The following is a 24,021-nucleotide window of genomic DNA, read 5'->3' as shown; positions in this document are numbered from 1 at the left end:
AAAAGCGCTTGTACAGCAGAAGGGAAAAGAGTTGCAACTCCTGGAGTAACATTCATCTCATTGGTACAATTACTTTTCCAGCACAAACCCAAGTCAACCTCAAAAAGTTTGTGTAAAGAGATGTCTGTTTTTTCAAAGTCCAATTCTAAGAGTGCATCACTCTTTTCGCTGTCCCCTCATTCCATTACCATTAAAAGAAATGCCAGCCAAAAGATCTCCAACAGTAAGAGATGAGAAAGAGAGACGATCAAAGGAAAAGAAAAAAATGTCTGCCATATTGATTGTTTGTTTTTCTCCCCTTGTTAGCCTCTTTTTCAGTCTTTTTGCCTTCTCTTACTGCTGTTGTGTTTTTTTAGGACAGAACTGTTCCTGGGGCAATAACTCAATGTAGTTGCTTATTCTTCTGACCACATCAGAGAAGCTTCTCAACATTTCTCTACAAAATGTAATACCTTTTTCTTTGGTTTCATCTAGAAGTGAATAAATTTTCTCAACAGAGAAGTTCCTCTTAGCATATCAGACAAATGTGACCGGTGTTTATTGTCTCTAATGCCCTTATCAGTACACAGAGAGAGCTAATCTAGCTCTTCCTTTGACCCAGCTGCCTGAACCACATCTCTTTCTAACCAGCTCAGGCTGTTGAGAGGTTTTCTGCTGCTGGAGTGTATGACAGAGTTATCTCAGAAATCAAAATACACTCACTCACACCAATATACTCTGTTCTTACTACAAGCTCATGAAAGAGAGAGAGAGGAAGAGATATTCAATCTGTCTTTACCAGTGCTTGAAGTGGGCAGGTACGCACCGGTACACAGTTTATTTGTATCTTTAGCGTAGGCCTACCATAATTTTTTGTGCACAGGGACTTCTCAAATGTTACTGGTACTTTACCACTCTGAGTCAAAGTGTCTTTGTATTGGTGGTTAATAGTAATGACATCATACTACAGGGAGGGAGCGCTAATGCCACAATCCAGACAACTGGGATTTCGGATATTCCAACATCAGATATGGAAAACATGGGACCTCGGAACTTCGGTCAGATCCAGCAACCACTATCCCAGGAAAACGTGTAATTTTAAGTCACGCCCGAGATGCTAACAGAGCATAGCTCCCAAAAGTAAAAACGTAATATGCAACAAGTTCTCCTGTAAGTTTTATTATATATAAATACAAATTATAAATGTATTTTTGAAGCTCTTTAATATGCGGTGATGCGTGATTGACTTGAACGGTAGAACGGTAGAACAATCACGCAATTTCTCATCATAATCCCTTATACTTCTTAATACTACAAATTTTCCATCTCTGAGATTTCATTTAGCAAACTAAGTGTGGTCTTTATTGAAACTCCATACTTCAGACTTACAGTACTTCACACTAAAAATTATTTCACATGGTATACAGGTAGGTTTTGCATCCACCAGGAGGGGTTCAATGAGACGTGCTGTGGTTTGCGGCCATTTCATAAAACAAGTTATGCCTAAAAGTCGATTGTCAAACTCATCATTTATTTTGAAAAATGTGATTGTTTATTTGGTGCAGCACATGAAGTATGTTTCAGATTTTTTTCATTTAAGAAAGAATGTACATTTGTATCAAAATACAAAACAGTATACTTCTGGCCAATAGCACATCTGCTTTTCTGAGTAAACTACACCAGAGCCTTGACACATTGTTTGTCACAAGGGCACATTTCTTTCCTCCTCATCCTTTATACTTTCACCTGCTCCAGTCTAAGCTTACACTTCCCTGGTTTCTTTACAGAAGGTTTATTTTTTTTTTGTCTGTAGTTAATGTAAACTCTCCACACTTCTGTATGAACCACAAACAAATGAACACTCAAAACACTCCCTTGCCATATACCATCAAAAACTTACTTCACCCCATCATGAACCTAGCATGGACTTGTTCAAAAACTCTTGTATAACATGGTTGATTTCAATGGCAAGCTCTTATAGCTCAGTGGTATGAATAGATTAGAGAGATCTATTCAAACTAAGGCATTGTTCTCACTCATAACGTCATCAGGATTTAACAATTTTGTATAAAAAAGCATTACTTAAGATGTTATGATCAATCAAAGAACCATTTAAATTAATGCACTTAACAGATGTTTTCATCAAAAGTAAAGTAATCATAAAAATAGCAAATAACTGGACTACTGCTATTGCCTTATACATTCATGATGCTTCGGTTTCAGTTACAGCTATGTTTTGTTACCAAATCTGAACAGCACATTTCCAAATCCTGACTCCACAGCAGAGTAAAATATATGACACGGCTCACCTGGAAGTGATGCATTCATCCGTCGACAGTAACTAAACATTCACCATTAGTCAACTTAAACTCAGTCAAATTCAATATTAGCATTTGCAGCGTCAGCAATAAAAACTGTTTTTGAAATGAGATTCAAACTTTTCTCACTTGTATAGAGTTCCTCTAGTATAAAAGGGAGAGAGTTGGAGAAAGAGAGCGATACTGACAAAAACGCTATGCTTATCAGAACCAACAGCCTCTCTCGATATGTGCAGGCCATTAAAATGTGTTTACTGTAGCGATTTCATATTAAAGCTCTGTAGGTTTATATGCTTGAACACAGACAGTACCTGACATTGAAGTCCTGCTCTTATCTGTTGACTCCGTATCTACATTGCGGGTATCTGAAAGATAGAAAAAAGAGAGTGTGACCTTGCACCCGAATCATACCAATCAGTCTTAACTTTTTCATGCATATATAAAATCCATCAAACCGCTCTTATATTATTCATGCCTGTATTTGTTGAAAATTACAGTGGATTCAATGAATCCCACGGTTTAAAAAAACCCAGAATACAGTTGGGTAATGGAGCATCTATGATTTGAAAGCATTGTGGCTCTGTATCCAAGTCACATTACTGTTGCCCTTATGGCCTGGGGCAGTTTGTTGAGATCTAAGAAGATCAATCTGATCCCAAACCCATTTTTTAGTCAAGCAGTCTCTTCACTTCAGTTTGGCATTTCAAACTGTGAGTTTGTGGCTGATTACACAGCAAAATGAAGAAATGAGAGGTCATGCGTAAATTTGATGGGGGCAGAAAAAGAAGATGTTTTTTCACACCCACTAAATGTCATATGATAAACCCAATATTTAATGAAGTGCTGTGCTGTGAGTATTAACATCGTTTCTTTTGTCATTCTTTTCAGTGCAAACATGTATCCTTAGTATTTAATTAAGACCTTATTAAGAAAACTTGATGTTTCTAGTGAAGTTCTTGCAGTTAACCCAGTAAATATTTGTATGTCTCTCTTATTTGTTTAGGTGATTTTAGTTATTTTACTAACCCTAAAATGTGAAAAGTTGAAAATATTTCTGTTAATTAAAAAAAATGTATTGGCCTTAAAAATAATTGGAAAAACCTAAACGAAATGCTAAATTGAAATATTGACACAGAAATAAAGGCACTTAATTATAAAAATAAACAAAATCTGTATATAAAGCAACATAAAAAGAAACAAATAAATAATAAAAATGCAAAATTGCTAAATAATACTAAAATTAACGAAAAACAATCGAAACAAACATAGAATTTAAAATATTAACAAAAATAAATTAAACAAAACTATAATAACTCTGGTCCCACCCAGTTCAGGGCATGAATTACTTGAAAGAATTACTAAATCGCTGATGTATAAAGTCTCTCAGCTAAAATAGCCTAAAAGTATGATGCAAATAAGTTACTGATTGCATTAAATAAAAAAAACTGAAGCTTATCAATCATTTTTTTTTAAGAAATCACATATAGTTTTAGCAACAAAAAAACCCTCTAAAACCTCAATTTGCTTGAGTTATTAAATGGATGTGGTCTCTGATTAAAAAGTGTCCTGTGGAGAACAATCTACAGTAAACATATCATTGGCAAACACTCTGAGAAAAAGCAACATTTTCTTCTAGGGAAACATCATAAACTTCAAATAAGCTCACAGCAAACATAATTGATCCGTTCGGCAAATGTACAACCGATCCAAAACATCAGTTCAAATTTTAGACTTTCTGGTGTGAAAATCCTTGACAGACCCACATCATCCCAATCTCTCTCCTGCCTGGTGCCCTACAAGATAAGGATGACCTTGTTTAGAAGTTCCCATTCGGAGATTGTGAGATGCTGTTACTTTGAAGAGGTTTGCCACAGATTGTGGCAGTTGATGGCAGTGGGGCGCTGATTGCAGAAGGAGAGAGGGCATTTAATTTAAACCCTAACCGGCCCCTCCATCTTTCCACCACACAGGGAGTTAATCAGCACTTAAACAACGAATCTGGTGACAAGGGTGAAGAAAAAAAAGAGAAGGGGATGAGCAATGGTTGAGACAAGGGGAAATGGGAAAACAGGGACAGAGAGGGGGTGGATTAGAAGGATGGATAAATACAATAATAGACAACCTGATGGACAGAGAGATTAGCTTTCAAATAATAGCAGACACAAGGGGGTCTTGCATTGGACCATTACTCTGCACTCCAGCAATCTCTGGTTTTGTTCGAGTTTTTCCTGCATTGTAAACCAGAGAGCCTCGCACACTCCTGCAAGCCCCCTTCCCTGCTTCTGAAATCTTTTCCCCTCCCTCTCCGCTGACTTCCCCTCTGCTGATTCCTCATTCCACTCTTTCTTCCACTGGGCAGAGTGTGAGCTGTGTGGGGTACTCAAAGTCCCAGCATGTGTCTCCAGAGTCGGAGATGAATGAGGTGGTAGTGGATTTGGTTTAATGGCTGGTTGAACTAGCAGACTGCAGGAGAGCTGGACTAACACAGCGGTAGGAGAATGGTTGTAAACCCTTTTAGTTTTCTGTAGTCTTGTAACAATGAGACCTTTAATGTAAACTCATCCTTATGTCAGATTCTGTTTAACACAAAATCATTCACAATAATATTGGTTTTAACCAGAAAATCCTACATACTGTATAGGCTTTAGGTAATTTTAGCCCATTTATCTTTTATCTGAAAAGACCACCTGAGGTCTATAATACCTTGAGAATGGTATTTGTAGGGTCATTATTCATCTCCATGGCAGATATCTGGGAACTCAGATCCCCTCCTGCTCTCAAGAGCCCTTCTAAACTACAATTATTGTTCAACTTTTTTTATCAAAGGTACAAATCATTTTGTTTTCGCAAGGAGCATTCAAAATCCATTTGGCTCAAAAATCCAAGGGGGAACAAGGCCTCCAGTTTGAAGAGACATGCATTTTTTTTGGAATACGATTCAGTGTTCCGAAATGTCTGCCAGCTCTCTGGACCCTGAGGCTGCAGCCCCAAATCATTATACTATCATCATCATGCATCATGGTTAGGATAAGATCCAGTTGTTGTGATGCATTGCTTGTGCCAAATATAATGTTTTCATTTATGCCAAAAAATTCAAATTCCATCTGTGCTCGGAGTATTTTCTGAAAACCTTGAGACTGATGCCAATATTTGTTTGTGCGTGTCTGAGATAGAGAGATATTTTAGCTCTGTCCAGTGTTTTTTAAATTCCTGCAGGACAAAGACATAAAGACCCTGTGGTTCGTTGAAACCTGGAATAAACAGCTTTTAGAAAGTTAATGCTGGTTAACTAGAATAACAGTGGTTGAAATAGTTTTTATTTGTGCGCTTACTGCATTCACAGTTAAAGTATAGCAGTAATAATTATAAAACCTATTTTATTAACCTGTTTTTGACATTCTCCAAATTCATTGAATATTTACATATTTTTCTGTTTTTGAAGCTGTGATGTTGTTTTTTGGGTGTTTAATAGTGTTCATGTTTCAAAATATGCTTTATATTTAAAATATTTCAAGTTTTTTGACCGCTGGCCCTCTTCTCACAAAATGATTGTTTTTTTAAATTTTGATTGTCAAAGCTGACCAGGTCTGTCGTGATTGGTTCCCCGCTTACAGCGTGTGTATGAAGATATCCCACCCATACCATATCAGTGACTGTATAAACACATTTGGGATTTTGATCTTTAAACCAGTAAATTAACAAATTTAAAATTTAACAAAATAACCATACTGCACCCACATGCCCTGGCCTTCCATTTTCAACCTTCTTATTGTAAAGCAGCGAGAAAAATCAATTATGCCTGCTTCTACATCTTGAAAACTAGAGGTGGCATCCTACATCGAGTAACATGGCTTTACAACAAGCCCGCATGGCACATGCTGACCCGTTGAACCGTGATGCGGAATCGCATCTGTGTGCCTGAAAGAGCCCCTCAGGCACTAGTCCGGACACCTGAGTGTACCAATCGGATGCACCTCTCAGCTTGTGACAAATTGTGGGAGGAAGGGAAACTTACAGGCCCCATTGAACTTAAGTATAGCTTTTATTCCTCTGTCATGTTCCTGCAGAGATGAAATGGGATACTTTTTTCTCTTTCTGGTAGTCTCTTTTCCATTCTTAAAGCTGTCCGCTCGGTTCAGACTGGTTAATAAACGACCTTGCTTTCTCTCTCTTTAACTTGGCTTCAAAGAGAATGTGATACAATGTGATTTAGTTTTGGAAGGTCATTGCACACTTTGTACAGAGAAATGTTTTTGTGTTCCTCACAATCCTTTATTATTAGAGAGTACACAGCTATATCGCTTATTGCTTCCTAAACTCTTTATAAGTCGCTTTGGATAAAAGTGTCTAAATTACTAAATGTAAATGGGAATTAAATGATGCCAAAACAAACGATTGGATGGACTATTTAAAACTATACAAAATATCGCAATAAAAAGATAAAGCTGGCAATAGTTCATGTGATTGGAAAAAGTATAAAAATGCAGCAAAGCAAAAACGTTAATTTTACCAAGTGAACTAGTTAAAAGCCTCCTCATTCGACCACTTTTAAACAAGTTGGTATGATTTAGTAGGGTCTTCATGAAATGTCTGGAACATATTTTGCTTAAAAACACTCAATGGCTGAGTAAACAAACCCCTTCTTGCCTCATCCAAAACAGCTCTGCTCACAGCAACCCATTTTAGTGCATGTCTCTTTAAATGATAATGAGTTAAAGCAAACCCCACCCCCCCTCCGTCTGGCTTGTCAACACAACACACGTGTAGTACTGCCATGGGAATGGTTTAGCTAAATTATATTTCCTGAATTCCTCTGCGGTTAGTTTCGTCTAAAACGTCTCAAATCATTTGTGTGGAGACAAAACAATCTGTCAGAGCAAACAGTGCTCACATTGTGTGTGTATGCTTGCCTAAAATCCATGGATTGCGCACCTGCAGATCTCATCGGAAGAACCTGGATTTAAGCCCTTGTCGTTGACAAGTTATAACGTAACACACAACGTGAAAGCATAATTAGTAAGCTGTGAATGATTTTTCAGCCTAAGAACGAATGATTAGAGACCTTTAAAACTAAACTTACTTGCAGTGTTCCCCCTTGTTCAATAGCAAAACAAACAGCTTGCCGTAGCCAAACATATTAAAGCATATAATGTATTAACATTCAAACAGTTAAACTCCAACTGTCCATCTGCACTTATATACAGTAAGTTTAAAACTGGCTTTGAATGTTTTATTTAGCCCATTTCTGACTTGGCACTCTTCGCTATCAGATGCTAACCTTATCCTCCTATATATACAGTTGAAAGAAAAAGTATGTGAACCCTTTGGGCTTACTTGGATTTCTTCATAAATTGGTCATAAAATGTGTTCTGATCTTCATCTAAGTCACAACAATAGAGAAACACAGTCTGCTTAAACTAATACCGCACAAACATTATTCGTTTTCATGTAAACATTCATAGTGCAGGGTGGAAAAAGTATGTGAAACCCTAGGCTAATGACTTCTCCAAGAGCTAATTGAAGCCAGGAGTCAGCCAACCTGGGGTCCAATAAATGTGATGAGATTGGATGTGTTGATTAAAGCTGGCCTGTCCAATAAAAAACACACACCAGTTTTGAGTTTGCTGTTCTGAAGAAGCGTTGTCTGATGTGAACCATGCCTCGCACAAAAGAGCTCTCAGAAGTCCTACGATCAAGAATTGTTGACTTACATAAAGCTGGAAAGGGCTACAAAAGTATATCTAAAAGCCTTGATGTCCATGTGTCCACGGTAAGACAGATTGTCTACAAATGGAGAAAGTTCAGCACTGTTGCTACACTCCCTAGGCGTGGTCGTCCTGTAAAGATGACTGCAAGAGCACAGCGCAGAATGCTCAATGAGGTAAAGAAGAATCCTAGAGTGTCAGCTAAACACTTACAGAAATCTCTGGCACATGCTAACATTTTTGTTGACAAATCTACAATAAGGAAAACATTAAACAAGAATGGACTTCATAGGAGGACACCACGGAGGAAGCCACTGCTGTCCAAAAAAAACATTGCAGCACGTTTGAAGTTTGCAAAAGAGCACCTGGATGTTCCACAGCACTACTGGCAAAACATTCTGTGGACAGATGAAACCAAAATTGAGTTGTTTGGAAAGAACACACAACGCTATGTGTGGAGAACAAAAGGCACAGCACACCAACATGAAAACCTCATCCCAACTGTGAAATATGGTGGAGGGGGCATCATGGTTTGTGGCTGCTTTGCTGCCTCAGGCCCTGGACGGATTACTGTCATCGGTGGAAAAATGAATTCCAAAGTTTATCAAGACATTTTGCAGGAAAACTTAAGACCATCTGTCCGCCAACTGAAGCTTAACAGAGGATGGAGGATGCAACAGGACAACAACCCAAAGCATAGAAGTAAATCAACAACAGAATGGCTTCAACAGAAGAAAATACGCCTTCTGGAGTGGCCCAGTCAGAGTCCTGACCTCAACCCGATTGAGATGCTGTGGCATGACCTCAAGAGAGCGATTCACACCACACATCCCAAGAATATTGCTGAACTGAAACACTTTTGTAAAGAGGAATGGTCCAAAATTTCTCCTGACCGTTGTGCAGGTCTGATCTGCAACTATAGGAAACGTTCGGTTGAGGTTATTGCTGCCAAAGGAGGGTCAACCAGTTATTAAACCCAAAGGTTCACATTCTTTTTCCACCCTGCACTATGAATGTTTACATGTTGTGTTCAATAAAAACATGAAAAAGTATAATGTTTGTGCGGTATTAGTTTAAGCAGACTGTGTTTCTCTATTGTTGTGACTTAGATGAAGATCAGAACACATTTTATGACCAATTTTTGAAGAAATCCAAGTAAGCCCAAAGGGTTCACATACTTTTTCTTTTAGCTGTACGCTACATTTACGTCAATTCATACTGTTGGTAAATATTACTCACATCGGCAGTTTTGTCTCATTCAGTCGGTCTTGATCCCTCTTGAGGAACAACTTTGAAGTTAATCCTGTTTGTACTGTCCCAGGTTGAAAAAGCTAACCGGTTTGAAGTGATTCTCTCAAACAAGCAGGTATTTACTTATAGTTTCTGAGGGATTTCCATAAAAAATTAAATAAATCCACTGCTCTCTCCTTTGGACTCTATGCAGCGACTACATAGGATGCATAGTACAGCGCTGTCACTTGTGAAACCAACACTGGGGGAGTGCGGTGTGTGGAACTGTGTAGAATACGGGTGGAAACATTATAATAAAATCCGCTTTGGATATCACAACCGGAGCAAAATCTGAACGATTCAATTTCTCACATGCTTGCAGGGAAAGGCACACCAAAACAAACTTACTGGGTTCTTATTTTTCACGTTTTCTGGGTTGCTAGATGCACCGGGGACCCGATTATAGCACTTAAAAATGGGATTTTCATGTCTCCTTTAAAGTTTTAGCTTTTAAATGCCTCTGATTTAATGTTTAAATCTGCCAGATATCTATGAAATTATAATGTCATCATGAAATGAAAATGATAGTATGGTTCAGGCTTAAAGAATAGTGAATTATGTTGTAAACTATGTTACACAGCAAATATAGCCATGGCTAGTTGCATCTTTTTTCTTAAATTCGTAAAGAAATTTAGGTAGAATTGTAAATAGGTGCATTTGTTTAGAAAAACAAACCCATGTACAGGATTAAATGTCCCCAGTCGATTCTAGTGGAAATAAATGGGTTTAATAACGCGCTGGTTAATGAGAGGAACTGTGGAAGTTGGCTATAAACTGCAGCAGTGACTCCATAAAAACAGGACAAACAATGAATATGAAAATAGTAGCAGTTTTTTTCCCATGTAATCAATATTATTTATGAGATGTCATGTCAACATAAACAAACAAATTGGTAAAAGCTGCTACAGAATTAAGGGCTGCACTTTCAATGATTATTCTGCTAGCCTTCAATTAATACTGGCTTTTGGCCTCAAAAGGTCTACGTGCTGTGTAAATGTTTACCGTCCCTGCAGAGCATGTGCTCTGGCACCCCGCAGCCTCTGTGTCGCTGATGTCGCCGTCCAGTCCAGACACTACATTTGTGACACACCGTTTCCTATTAATGACCAGCAGGGCAGCTGCAGTCCTGGGCCACAGCGCCAGTTCTGCCCTTGTTAGTGCCCTCATTAACAAGCAGCAGGGCTCCTAATTAAACAACTCTGTAGTTAGAAGCAACCCCCCCCCCCTTTCCCCAGGAGCAACACCTGGGTGAATTTATTCAATTATTTTCTAATCATTTATATTTTCCTACCCATGATTTCCATTGCCGATCGTTCACTTCATACACTACTGTCATATATATGTAAATTTATATCCTTACATTAAACAGAAATCACAGATGTCACAAATGCGATCTCTAATATCTCGATTATTTCTTCTAGAAATTGATGAGGTTAAATGGAGAGCAAATCGAAACTTTTGCTTAGGTCTCCTGAGTCTTGGATATTTCCTCTGAGATAAGGACCCAGAAATCTCACAAATATCTCCATTAGAGTTTGAGTGATGTCAACCAACACAGTCTGACAGGAATTCGTGACATTGTCAAAAACTGTTATCTATTAATTCTTGTTTACTGACACAAATTAACCCCATTTTCGTGTCAGTCAGCACAACTTTTTTCATGTTACCCAGGATGACTTTCAATCTAATGTATTTTAATACGAGGTATCTTACATATGTAGAAATGTATACCAACGCAATCTAATGTGAATTAATTCCTATTTTACAAGGTGGTTTATTCATGTGAATTCCTATTTCCTAAGATCTCATTGTATGGTTTGTTATGATTGGACTTCTCCCTTGTGACGTTCGGTTTAGGGGCAGGGTGAGGAGAGCCATTTATCGTTGTTTTGCCACCTTGTGAACCTTGCGTTTTTAACAAATTTGCCTTTGTGGCTGTGATTTAAGGGTTTGGGGTGAAGTAAGATGTTGGTTAGCCACATCCTAAAATATGTACAACTTCTTTTAATATCAGGTTATAATACATATATAAATGTTAATACACGTGCAGTCTGTGTATTGAAAGTTGTGCTGAGTGACAGGAGAAGAAATTCGTACTCAGTGACATTAAAAAAGGTTGTGCTAACTGACACGAAATAATTTAGATACAAATCTCATTGTGTTGGCTTGATTCCATTTTTTTAGACTCTACAGATAAACAGTTCACTTTTGTGGAGTGTGATTACTGTGATTATTGCTATTATACAACAGTGAAAGCACTTCAGCAGCAATCTTATAAATTTATACTCTCATTATCATTGCGCAATGACTCTGGTCTCTTTTTTAAGCAAATAAATGATTTGAAGTCATAAGCACTTGAATAGTGACGTTTTTAGTCATATTTTAGTATATGATGAAAAAACTGTGTCATATGCTTCATAAGACTTAAATGTATCTAAAACACTGGGCCTCATTCATGAGACACGAGCAGAAATATTTTTTGCGTAAATGGTTTGTAAATTAAAAAAAATGTTGAATCTTCAAAATGTTAGTTGGGACAAAATGTAGACCAGCTCCATACCACGTGTAAATAGTGTGTAAAACCGCATGTAAAGGTGTGTATTCTTTTAGACAAACTGACGACAATGCCTTTTGTTGCACTTTGTATCATAATGATATTTCTATGAGAGTTCTTTTGCCCTTTCTTTAATAAATTTTTTCCTATTTTACTTTGGTAAAACGCGGCACGCGGCGGCAGATCTCGTCGCCGTCCTTTATACACAGCATCCAATCAGAGTAGAGAAGAGGCGGGACAAACATTACATTTACTAAACATCATACACAACAATGGAGAGGTTAATATTAATGGTTACTACATTTTCATAGTAAGTAATATTCATTGTTCATAATAGGCCCACTGGCTATAAGACATTTCAGTAAATGTATTTTTTTTAATACAAATTCGATATTGTTAAATGTATGAATGGAGGATACAGTAGTATTTAAGAGTGCACATAAAGTGAAACTTTGAAAGAGACAAATCACCAAGAGAATTTTTCCTGAGTGCGTGCAAATAGCATGATGCCCATTGAAGACATCCAGAAAAAAATTATTGGTACTGTTGCAGCACTGTATCATTTACAGTCACCAGTGTGCCTTTTGATCCTCAATCTGTCTACACGATACAATAACAGATAAGTTACAGTGACATTGTAAGTGGCTGTGGCAATGCTCTTCATGACCCCTCGGTTACGAAGCTTCCATTGGTTAGACAGGTCTGGGTCACCTCCAGGGTAGCCGAGGCTAGCGGATTTTTACTGATCATCCATCTTGTTGTGCCACAGAGGCCACATGCATCTTTCTCCAACTAACAGGTGAACGGAGCAATGCATTACAGCCTGAACGGCCCCCTGTTTCAACCCCAGGGATTGCTGTGTGCCATGACGCACCAGGTGCGTGGGCCAAAATAAACACGAGTGTGGCAAATTCGCCATCAAGGACAACAAAGAAGCATCCGGAAGCTATTAATACCATGACCTATTCTGTATGTGCACTCAGGACACACTCTGCTGATCTTGCATAAAACACAGTTCATTGACTGTGTATAAAAGAACACAGAACTGTTGGGAGGCAGATGTAGTACAATCCTTTACCTTAGGAGGTTTTCAAAAAAGTCAAATAAAGGAGGGCATCTCAAAGACATTAGAGGAGCCAGTAAAAAACATTGGTATTTTGGAAAATAAATGGGTGGAAACAGGAGGGAATTGTGATTCTTGGTGTTTGAAATGCAGTTATTTAAAATCATGACTATTGCATGCTCTTTGTTCTTGATCTGAACTGGACTTCAAAGCTTTAAGCACGTCTTTTTGGATGTAATTTGAATATAAATGAGAAAACAATGCATGGATGAAAGCATCTTCAGTATGTAAAAAATTGGTTCTTGCCACGAGAATATCAATACAGGCAGTGGGGTAAAATATTGCATATCTTCGACAAAACATCAGTGTATACAATTCCCCCAACAGTCTCTTTAATGAATTAACTCAGTGATGAATGATTGTAACCGAAAAGTACTTCTCTCTATTTCACAAATGCGTCATTCTACATCCAAGCACCTGTAGGCCTCCAAGGTATTCCATCTCACAGAGAGCACTAAGCCTTGCTCCCCTGGCACTAATCCATAGCAGAAAACAGCTTTCAGAGGATTAACATCAAGGGGAAGAGTTGCGCTTGACAGTGGGGATGCATGTTTCACTTTCACCCGGCCGCTCCAGAATCTGTTTCTTACTCTACTTCACAAAAAATCCCCATCTGAAGTGACTCCTAAATGCAAGTAAACTGCTCTGCTCGAAACACTCCAGTCATGTGTAAATCTCTGACCTTGTCTGTAAGCACAAAGAGAGCAGACGGTTACAGTATTTATTGTCACATCAAAGCGTCTAAATGCACTCCCAGATGTTGAACCTGTTAAGTTATGTGTGGAGAATTAACAGAACATAATATCTGTGAATAAATAACAGTGGATGTTTAATGTGATTAACACCATATGACAACACAGCATCACAGGCTGAATATGAGGGTGAAGTTTGCATCGCAGTGCTTGTGAGGTTAAAACTGCAGTCAATTAGGTGTAAAGGACCAGTGTGTCATTTTGAAGTATCCATTGACAGAAATCCAATATAATACTTAACTATGTCTTCAGAGTTGTGTTAAGACCTTACACAATGAATTGTTATGTTTTTATTATCTCAGAATGAACTATTTCTATGTACATATACCGCGGGTCCCCTTACATGGAATTCACCATGTTGCTTCTACAATAGCCCTAAACGGACAAACTTTGCTGACGTAGTCCTAGGTCAGCCACCGTAGTGCTTCGAAAGGAAGGGAGGTGGTATGGAGTGAGCCGTTGGTTGCAATTTGCAACCGTACCGCTAGCTGTCGCTAAATTTCAAACACTTTACCTTTAAAGTTATGAATTCAAATCAAACTTTGAAAATAGTCATCACACAGAAGACAAAATGATCTAAAAACAAAGCAAAAAGAATGGATATAAAGTTGATTTCAAATGACTTTTACACAAGACAATAGCAGGCTTTAATGTGGAGCAGCTTATTCACACAGAACCAAAGAGAGAGATATATTTTTAGATATACTGTACATCTATATTCCTTTATATACCATATGTCAGAGAGAGAGAGAGAGCGAGAGAGAGATGAACATAAGTAAAATGAGGTCAGGAAGGGCTGCCACCAAACCTCAATGGAACTGGCGAGAGTCCAATTAGTTATTACTTGCACTTACTGTTCTACTCTTGTGTTTCTGTAACCTCTGTATTCTAACCAGACCTCACTGTGAACTTCTCCATTCTCACTAAAAGCCTTTTAGCGTGAATAGTAAAGAACCTGAAATGGGGAAAACAACACTTGAACAAAGACCTTTTACTTTGCTGCAGATATTGCTCACACAAAAGAATACATTAGTGCGTCGCTGTCTGCAGGACTCCATGCCACGGTGTTACTGGCACCACATAACTCACAATTCTGTTTAACAAATCACGTTTTTCCTTCGCTACATTTTGAACACACTGACAAACAGACCTTACCTCAGTTTTTGACATTTTCTTGTCTCTTTAACTCGGCAAACAATCCTGTTATTGGCTTTGATTCCACGTTTTGCCTGGTTTGCCATCTTCTTCTATTTTCAGGGAAACAGGGGTATTGATGATAAGTGAATGTAGTGTAGTGCGAGATTAAAGTAAAACAGCAGCTGTCAGGGATCAGTGTGCTGTGAAAGAAGATGGAGCATCTCTCCTCGACTCCTAATGGAGTCATAAATACCCCGCATAAAAGAAAACTTTGTCTGCTTGAAGTTAGCAGTCCCACAAGCCAACAGGCAACGGCAGCGTTGCCGTTCTTACGTCCCTGCTCCCCTGACAAATGCTTTGTTATCAGCCACTTTAGAATGATTAATCTGCGTTACTTTCAAAACAATTGTGTTTGCAAAAACAAAAATTCTGTTCCAGCACCTCAAGCGATGCACAGTTTTGAAAAATTTCCACTCGCTATCATGTAGGCACACAGTATCAGATACAAGAGAAGCTCGCAGGGAGTTTGTCTGCCACCAAGCGGAAGTGTTCACAGCAGTCATGGAATTTGGGGTTTTGGCAGATTTAAAGGATGTTTTCCTACAAAGCTTAGACAAATGTGGTACTTTTAAGCACTGTTTGTAAATCACTCTGGATAAGACGGTCTGATGAAAGCCTTAAAGGGATTGTTCAACAAGTAATGCAACACTCTCATGTTATTTTCCCAGTGTTTAAATGATAAGAGGCTGAGTTTTTTGTGTGAACTAGGCCTACTGTATAAACAGACATATTTTCAAAACAGCTACTTTGTCATTGTAAAAACATTTAACAGAAAAGGCCAACTTAAAATACAGCCCGTGAAAATATTAAGAAACCATTTCAAAATGATTTTGAATTTACTTAATTTACAATTCATAGGTATTTTTTTGGTAATTCTGTGAACTCCTAATAATATTTAAAATAGAAAATGAAAACTGGAGAGACAGGTGAAAATAACAGAAAATGTGTTTTTTCCAGACCTGAAATACGAATAGAAAACAAGTTCATATTCTCTTTTAATCAATACAACAGTAATTTATATACAGGCCTACTCGTATTTAGGAAAAGTTCATAAATTATCTCTTTTTTTATTAGTGGTTTAGAATACTAAACTACTACTTTCATGACATGAAATTACATTTTGCTGTTCTTTGTAAAGGCAAACTGGATGAAAAATATCATCTGGTTATTTTCTTACGACCACCATTCCTTACCACCATTTCTTCTTTTCAATTTTTATTTCTTTGTTTGAAAGCAGATCCCTTGGGGTTTGCATAGAATCATTCACACAGGTCTTACTGGATAAGTCCCAACTTTTTGGCCTCCTTGCCTCGGCTTACCTTCTTTGGGGCAAGTGCTCTCTGGAGATGTTACCCTCTTTTCTTAGATCTATTGGCTGTGTTAGCCCCCCCCGCTGAGCTCATACACACACAGCATGCAGCCTCTCCCTGTGGGACTTCTACGTGGGCATACATTTTAAGCACGGAGACCAAAACAGAGGTCAGAATCAGCAATTTTGTTTTTTTCTGCTTACACCAGATCAGCAGCCTAATCATTAGGTTTCACCACAGCACCCAACATCTTCGCAACTTCTCTTTTTTAAGCTCCTCTGAAGAGAGGCTATTCTTTTTCCATCCTGCCTGTAGTTCTTTAAAAAAATGTTTGTGCAATCATGCTGTAACATTGTTGTGTTGTGTGTCATACCTTCCATTACTTTGATAAATGCGATTCGGGCTGTGACCGTGTTTTGGTACACTGCATTCATAATTTATAGCTTAAAGGGATAGTCTCGAATCAGAGTAAATTATGACTTTCTCTGTTTCACTGCAACTAAGGTATCCAAATAATGTTGCATCAGCACATAACAGTATAGATGAATGCGAGGGTATCAATATTATAGAATATTAAAATAATATGAGACTGTGAGGTACAAAAGAAGAAAACATGCGATACTGAAGGACAAAGTTTAGGGGTTTTATTCCATCTTTTTTATACAGTCTTTGTTCCCTTGCAGGCGTTGAAGTCATAGTCCATTGCGAGCATTTGACTTGATGCCTTAATGATATTTCAGTCTTTAATAAGGTTAAGAAATGGTACTTAAGAATATCTCCCACACAAAAGATAAAATGAAGATTGTGATGGGTTAGCAATACCGTCCCGAAATGTCTAATGTTGTGAATTGTCAGCTGCATTGTGAAAGCGCTTTCTAAATGCTTTCGAAGTGAATGTGTGATCAGCGCAAATGAATTCTGTGATAGCAGAATTGACGTTTTTTCCCTCAGTGGTTAGTGTAATTACCTTTCCTGTTAATAAAAGCCTATTACAGCTCTTTTAAAATTATTGTTATTAAAAACTTCAAATATAATAGAACCGAAAAGTTCATTGCCAGCCTCTGAAGGCTATTCTAGCATTTCATAGCCCTTTTTTTCATCTTCCCTGTCGCGGGTCTCATTCAGGTCAGGTGACATTAAAACCGCAAGTCTTTCGCTTATGACTCCCTTCGCTTTTTGTCCTGGAAATGAGTATGCAACCTTTAAAATGTTAAATGAGTAGAGCTGTGGAGGTCACAGATGCTGGATAAACCCTGTAGGATAGCAGAGAAAGTGTAGGGCATTCAAAAAAGTGTGGAGGAGGCTCGCATGGTTTTATTTAGCAGGTGGAGTTTACTCCCAGTCATCAAATCGCACCGGCGGAGAACAGCTGATGCGGCTGAAACGCTAGGAGACCTAAATAAGCTCAATCAACAGCAGTGATAATATTTCATATCCCCGGGCACTCGTTTTGTTTTTTGTTCTTCTCCCACCTTCAGGACAGGAGAACATTTTTCAGCTGCTCCGCTCACCCTGCCCGACCCCTCCGGAGTCACCCCGTCTACCCATTAAGTGGGCTTACAGTCTGTAGAACCGCTAGCAAAGTAGCAAAAAAAACGCGACGAGCCTCGCTGGCTCATGCGCTGCGTGTCATTTCACAGCAGTGTAAAAACAACGTCCTTCTGGGGCAAATGTGTGAAAAAAGTAGAAAAGAATGCTCGAGCTCATTAATCACGAGCCTAAAAATGGATGAGAGACGCACATGTGCTTCGGCACAGGAAATGGCTGGAGGTAAGAGAGGTTCATCTGTTTCTCTGTGAGGTGAGCTTCATCACGGCTATTGTTGACTTTGAGACCACCGGGAGGCGGGGGGTCGGGGGGGATTGATGGTATACAGTAGGTAACAGTTCTTTTGAATCCATTTCTTTAGCCAAGGGCTATGTTGGTATGTTACGGAAAAAAAAGTAACTAACAAGCCCTCTGGAGCACCTCTTTCTATTTCCTGCTTGGGTTTTTGCCATCTCAATAGTTTTCAAACCAAAAATATATCCACATGATTCACCTGGTGAGGAGGTGCTGCCTGGTGAGGATTGCTGTGGAGTCTGTGCCACGGGGCGATGCCGGGGATATGGATAGACAAGGCATGTCTGATTTTAAATAGTCCCATTGGATAAGCGTTCGATCAGTACCTCCGGAGCATAAGTTCAGCCCTGCGGGGCATTGTGACAACGGAGGAGTAGCCCAAATGAGCGTCACCACCCTCAGCATAGGTGCCTATGTTAATCATAACGTGTTTTCACAGAAATAGGTTTGGCACCATTATCACATACATTTTTTATCACCTTGCATGGTTCTGTCATGACGCACACACACTCATGGACAAAGCCTTGCATGAAAGGAGCGTATAGACTTTCCCACACGCGCACTGCAAAAGCAACACTTCACAGTAAACCATCTGACAGTCATCTCCATGTGTTTTTACCTCAGTGTGAAAAATGACTCCTTTCTAATAAGTGGGTGGCTGAGAAAATGAGACCCCTCACAAGCACCGGATTTATGTCGTTCTGAACTGTCTGATGCATGTTTAAAACGTGTGCACGTTGCTTTTGGTATTTTTGGGCTGGCGCCGTGAACAAATACGTAAGCGCTCACACTTCCTTTTTGTATTTTTTCACCACCATCTCAGAATTAACTGGAAAGTGACGCCTGCACGCTTTTCACGGTTTGCGTTTGTTACCTGCAACAGGTCTGCCAATACATCTCCTCAAAATGCTGGTACAGACTGCAAAGCAAACACAAAAAAGCAGTAAGACACTCATCTGTGTGTGTGAGTGTGTGCCAGAGACTACTGTAAGGTGTCTTTCAGGGAAGTCATGTTTTTGTGACATACACGGAAGGAAACGCGAAGCTGTCGCACGCTTTGAAGGACACCGAAGAGCTTAGGCAGTGTGTATAAACGAGTGCGGCTAAATTGGATGGCTAGTGTCTATTTCTGGCAAACCAGCAAGGCCTGACTTGTCATAGATTTTACCCTACTGACCTGAGCCATCAAGCAAAGCGCAGAAGCCCTTGTGTGCTTTAGAGTACTTATCGTCATAGAAACATGCCATGAAAATATTAGAGGCCATGGTGGGAGTTTAAGTCATTTACTATTAAAGGGCTTCATAGATTAAAAACGCATAACTATGTTTGAAGAGATTGCCGGCATGAATAATTCAAAAAGCTGTGCATTGGGCTTAAAGGTTGTGCGTCTGGAGTTTTAAAGTGATGGCTATAGTCCAAATGTTTTATCATTAATAGCAAAGTGTAACATCTTCACAAAGAGCAGATTCAGTCATGGTCAGAAACATATCTTACTTTAATATTATGCACTGTATACAGGACTCCCCCGCAGTGCATTATGAGCCAACGAAGCTCTGGTTAGATTTTACTATTCAGAGCATTTAACAGTGCATAAGCAAAACCGAGACTGCATTAAAGTGACGGTAATGACAAAATGTATTTACAGAGGAGTCATAATCGCAGGCATTCAGTATCACACTGATTTTCATGATAGAACTGCTTATACTTGGCAGCGTGAAGATGATGTAAGCTGCTGTAGTTTTGTCCTGAGAATTTATTAACAGATTAATAAATCAGATGTATCCATCATGAGTGCATACGTCTGATATCATGTGTGAATATGATTCCTTCACTTTTTTTCTTGAATACAATATGAAACAATTATCTTAGTTTCCATCATAAGATTAAAATGTTAATAATTATGTTTAATGAATCCAACTGCTCATAGTATGGAAGGAAACGCCATGTGGTTCCCTTAATTTTGATCTCTGTAGAGAAAAACTATCCTCTTGCTCTCTCTCTCCTGCTGTCTTCTTTTGAAGACAAGTTCTCATCACAGCTCTCAAGCCCTCAAACTGGGTGACTGACAGTTTGCTTCTTAGTTCCTTTGCATTCCCCATATCTCATTTCATCTCTCTATAAAACCAGAAAGAGCTCTGCAAAACACTCTTTTACAAGTGACATTTGATTTCAGGTGTTGTTAGTAGACTTACTGTGTAGAACATTAAAAGTCACATTGTTCCTGTTCTTTTAATCTACAGCTTGCAAGAAGCAGGGTGTAAAAGTGAGTGTTGGAAGTTTTGAAGAGTGGCTTATTGTCTCCAGATATTTGCTATGCTCACACATGATACACACAAGTCATGGATCAAGTTGTCCTATTATTGAGCTTCTTAAATAGTGTTTTTAAAATAATGCAATTTCTAAACATGGGTTTACAGTAGAGATGGCAAATAATAACACTCACAGTCCATAAGATTACCACTTATGCAATTAGGCGATTTTAATTGTAAATGTATGAGAAGTTATAGGTGTAAAATTGTAAAATATTTATTTTATATTATGTTATTATTTATCTATTTGTTTTATTATTTTGTTTATAAAAAACGGAATCTAGTGAACACATAATCACATTTTTGATAGCTAGCTTTCCTTGAAGAAAAAGGTTAAAAGCATAGCATCATTGTCGTTAGGAACATCAAACACGCTTTAAGTGCTTCAGAGCGATTCAGTTAGACAAAACAATCAAAGCAATCAAGTCTGTTTATCTCAATCAGCAGTCTTATTAAAGTCAGCCATGAGATGCTGCACCGGAGCAGGATTCATTTCGTGAGAATGTCTTCTTCCTGCTCATAAAGAATAAGTCCTTATTACCCACTGTGTGTTGCTGCCTTCCGATGAGGCGTTTTCACCACAGGAGCATGAGGAATGAAGGAACATCATATTGGAAAGATAAAAACAACATTGGAAGTTGTGTTGAGGTCAGTTTCATTTGAGGTCAGTACTTTTACTAGAGCTACAGTATGAATGTGCATGGGCAATATAAATAAAAATAAAACAGCTACAATAAACTTACAGTAATTGTAAGGGCAAGAATACGAGCTAATGGGTGAATTTCATAAATACAATAATTACATATTATAAAATTATATTTTGTATTTAAAAATGCAGTCTTTAGTCCCATTACATATACATTTATTCATTTGGCAGACAAATGTATCCGAAGCGACGTACAAGCTGGAGAGCATCTAAACATTTTGTCAACATGCTAAACAGTACTGTTAGTCTATAAGGCCATGCCACTTGGAGGATTAAGCTACAATTTTCCTTATCGTGCATTAGTAAAACCCTTATTCAATTGTTTTGCAATTATGTGTGTTTGTCATGACTCTCATTATTTTTAAATAGATAATAATTCAATAAGAGTTTTATTAATGTTTTTTTTTTACTTAAAAGCAATTAAAAGCTTAACAATAACCTGCATAATACTTTAAACCTGTATCTAGACTGTAGGCTAGTAAGTAAAGTTTTCACAAACATATCAGAAAGTTAATATTTCTGACCACAAACTGCTTCCATTTTCTGGATCTGAGAGATGAAAGATAGAGAATCTTTGTCTATGGCTCAGAGTCAGGTCCAACCCTAATCTCTCAGAAAGCATCTATCCCTCTGCTAAAGCCAGACACATTCTGCACCGAAGTCAAGAAATCCAACAACACAGTAAAGCCGCTTACTACTGCCAGTGGATTATGGACATTTAGCGCACATGCATGCAGGCTTGAACGTTCTATATGCGTGTTTGTGTACATGTGGTTAAGTACTTGCCAATGTATTTGCTTTTGTTTTGTTTAAAAGGTTGCCCAAATAAGGGTAAAACAATGTTTTTAGAGAAAGATATAGAAAAAAATATATATTTATCCGTCTTAAGCTCACAAATAGTTGGAGTAGAAGATTGGCAATAAAGCTTGTCGACTGAAAATATGTCTGCTCTAAAGCTAAAACCAAGATACATCCCTAAACAGTGAACAAGTCCTCTTCATAGTAATACTCTGTTCCTGTAGGGTCTTTGAAGGGATGATTGTCTAAAGGAAAAAAAGCCTCAAACTATTTGATCTTTTCGGAGTGACATTCATCTGCAAGACTCTGAAGTCTTTCGCTTTTGTTACAAATGATGCGAAACTAATTACAACTATGAATAATTCTTTTTGTTGTCCTCATTTGAAGCATTTCTGTTGTTTTTGCCTACAGAGATGTGAGAATGCATACCGTGAAAGCACTGTAGTTTTGAAAGTCAACCTTGATCAAAAACACTCAAATCCTACTCGGCAACGCACACAAATTGATAGACACGCAGAAAATGAGAACAATGCCCAAATGAACAAATACAATTTCACCAAAAAGAACTCTGTCTTCTTGTGGGTCATTGGTATTGATTTATAGTGATCAGAGACGCAATAAATCTCATTTCTTAGCTGAGGCACAAAGTTGTTTAAAGTCAGCGTGTATCCAGTCTCTCTCTCTCCCTCACTCAAATTCAAGGCTCAGATGGGACTAGTCCCGAGTGATGATGGGCTCCATAAAGAAACATCTGACTCTACTCGTAGCTCCGTTCAGCATTGCTCTGGCCTTGTGGTGATTGAACGTTAACCTGTGCTGGTCCAAAGAGAAGAGATTAACCACCAATAGAATATTATTTGCAGTCAACATGTTATATTGGAAGGTGGAAAAACTCTAAACTCTCGTGATGACCTTGCCTTTGCCTTTTACACAAAAATGTATGGTGCAAATAAAGCAATAAGCCCTGATAAGCAGTGGGTTATATGTAATTATAAAACGGTCAGTTCTGGTCCTTGATTCTGATTGGCTGAGCGGAGTTCTAAGCCGTTATATAATACCCTGATATATATACCTGCTGACCACATAGCCTAAACATCATTTTATTTACTTCATTTTGTGAAACCTTGATAGGCATATGGAATAACCATTTTTATAATAGCAAAGGAGGCTCTCCACTTCGCGTCGTGCCATTATAAAATGAACTGTAACCCACTGCTTCGTGGGGCTTATTGCTTTAATATGGTGCAGAAAATAATTGATCAAACGAAATATACAAAAAGTATGAATTTTTCAGAATGTTTGTCCATTGATTCAGGGTTCAAACCCACCGTTCCTAGTCAAAAGAAAATGGTCACCCAAGCTGTCCCCAAGAGTGCATATTAGCACCTCAGAGGTGCACATTGGTACCAAATTTAAACATATCTATTTATACATATTATACATAGTTATACTGTAGATATTTTCAAAGAGAACCATTCCAGTGACAGCTAGGAATATTTTTTCAACAAAAAAAATAACAGTATTGAATACAACTTTCAATAAACAAAATTGCTGCTGCATCAGCGAATCAAAAGCAGCGGCACATTTGTTGGCTGCCAACAATGGCCAATACTGTATGTCGTGATATGCTTAATGTAATAAATGTTAAAGATTCTATTGAGCGAGTATTTTTTTTAAGCATGGATTGAATGCTTGATCCAAATTAAATAAAACTAAGATATACAGTGGAGTGACAAACAAACAGCTATCAGAATGCTGTCGCAGTCCAATTTAGTTCCCGTTTATTAATAAGACGGGGAACAGAATAAATGCAGGTGTGCTTTGTGTTGTGGTGGATGGACAAAAACGTTCATATCAAACTGTGCAAACAAACAATGTGTGTGTGTCCCAAGATATTCACTTGGCTTATAATGGGCAGCTCTGTATGCTTAAGAGCCTTTTAAACGCTTGTTAATTGCTAATCAGAATAGGATGTTGCCAAATGAATTTTTGTAGTACTTGCATGCCAAGGAGCAATACTGCAGCTCTTAAACTTCTGTCCATAAATAATTCACACTTACTCTCTCCCATAGTAATATAATAATTTGCCTTCAAGGATGTCAGGTGCTACATCAGTAATGACAAGATTGATTGAATGC

The sequence above is a fragment of the Triplophysa dalaica genome, chromosome 16 (assembly GCF_015846415.1).
Source record: "Triplophysa dalaica isolate WHDGS20190420 chromosome 16, ASM1584641v1, whole genome shotgun sequence".
NCBI classification, from domain to species: domain Eukaryota; kingdom Metazoa; phylum Chordata; class Actinopteri; order Cypriniformes; family Nemacheilidae; genus Triplophysa; species Triplophysa dalaica.
This window is presented reverse-complemented; position numbering follows the sequence as displayed.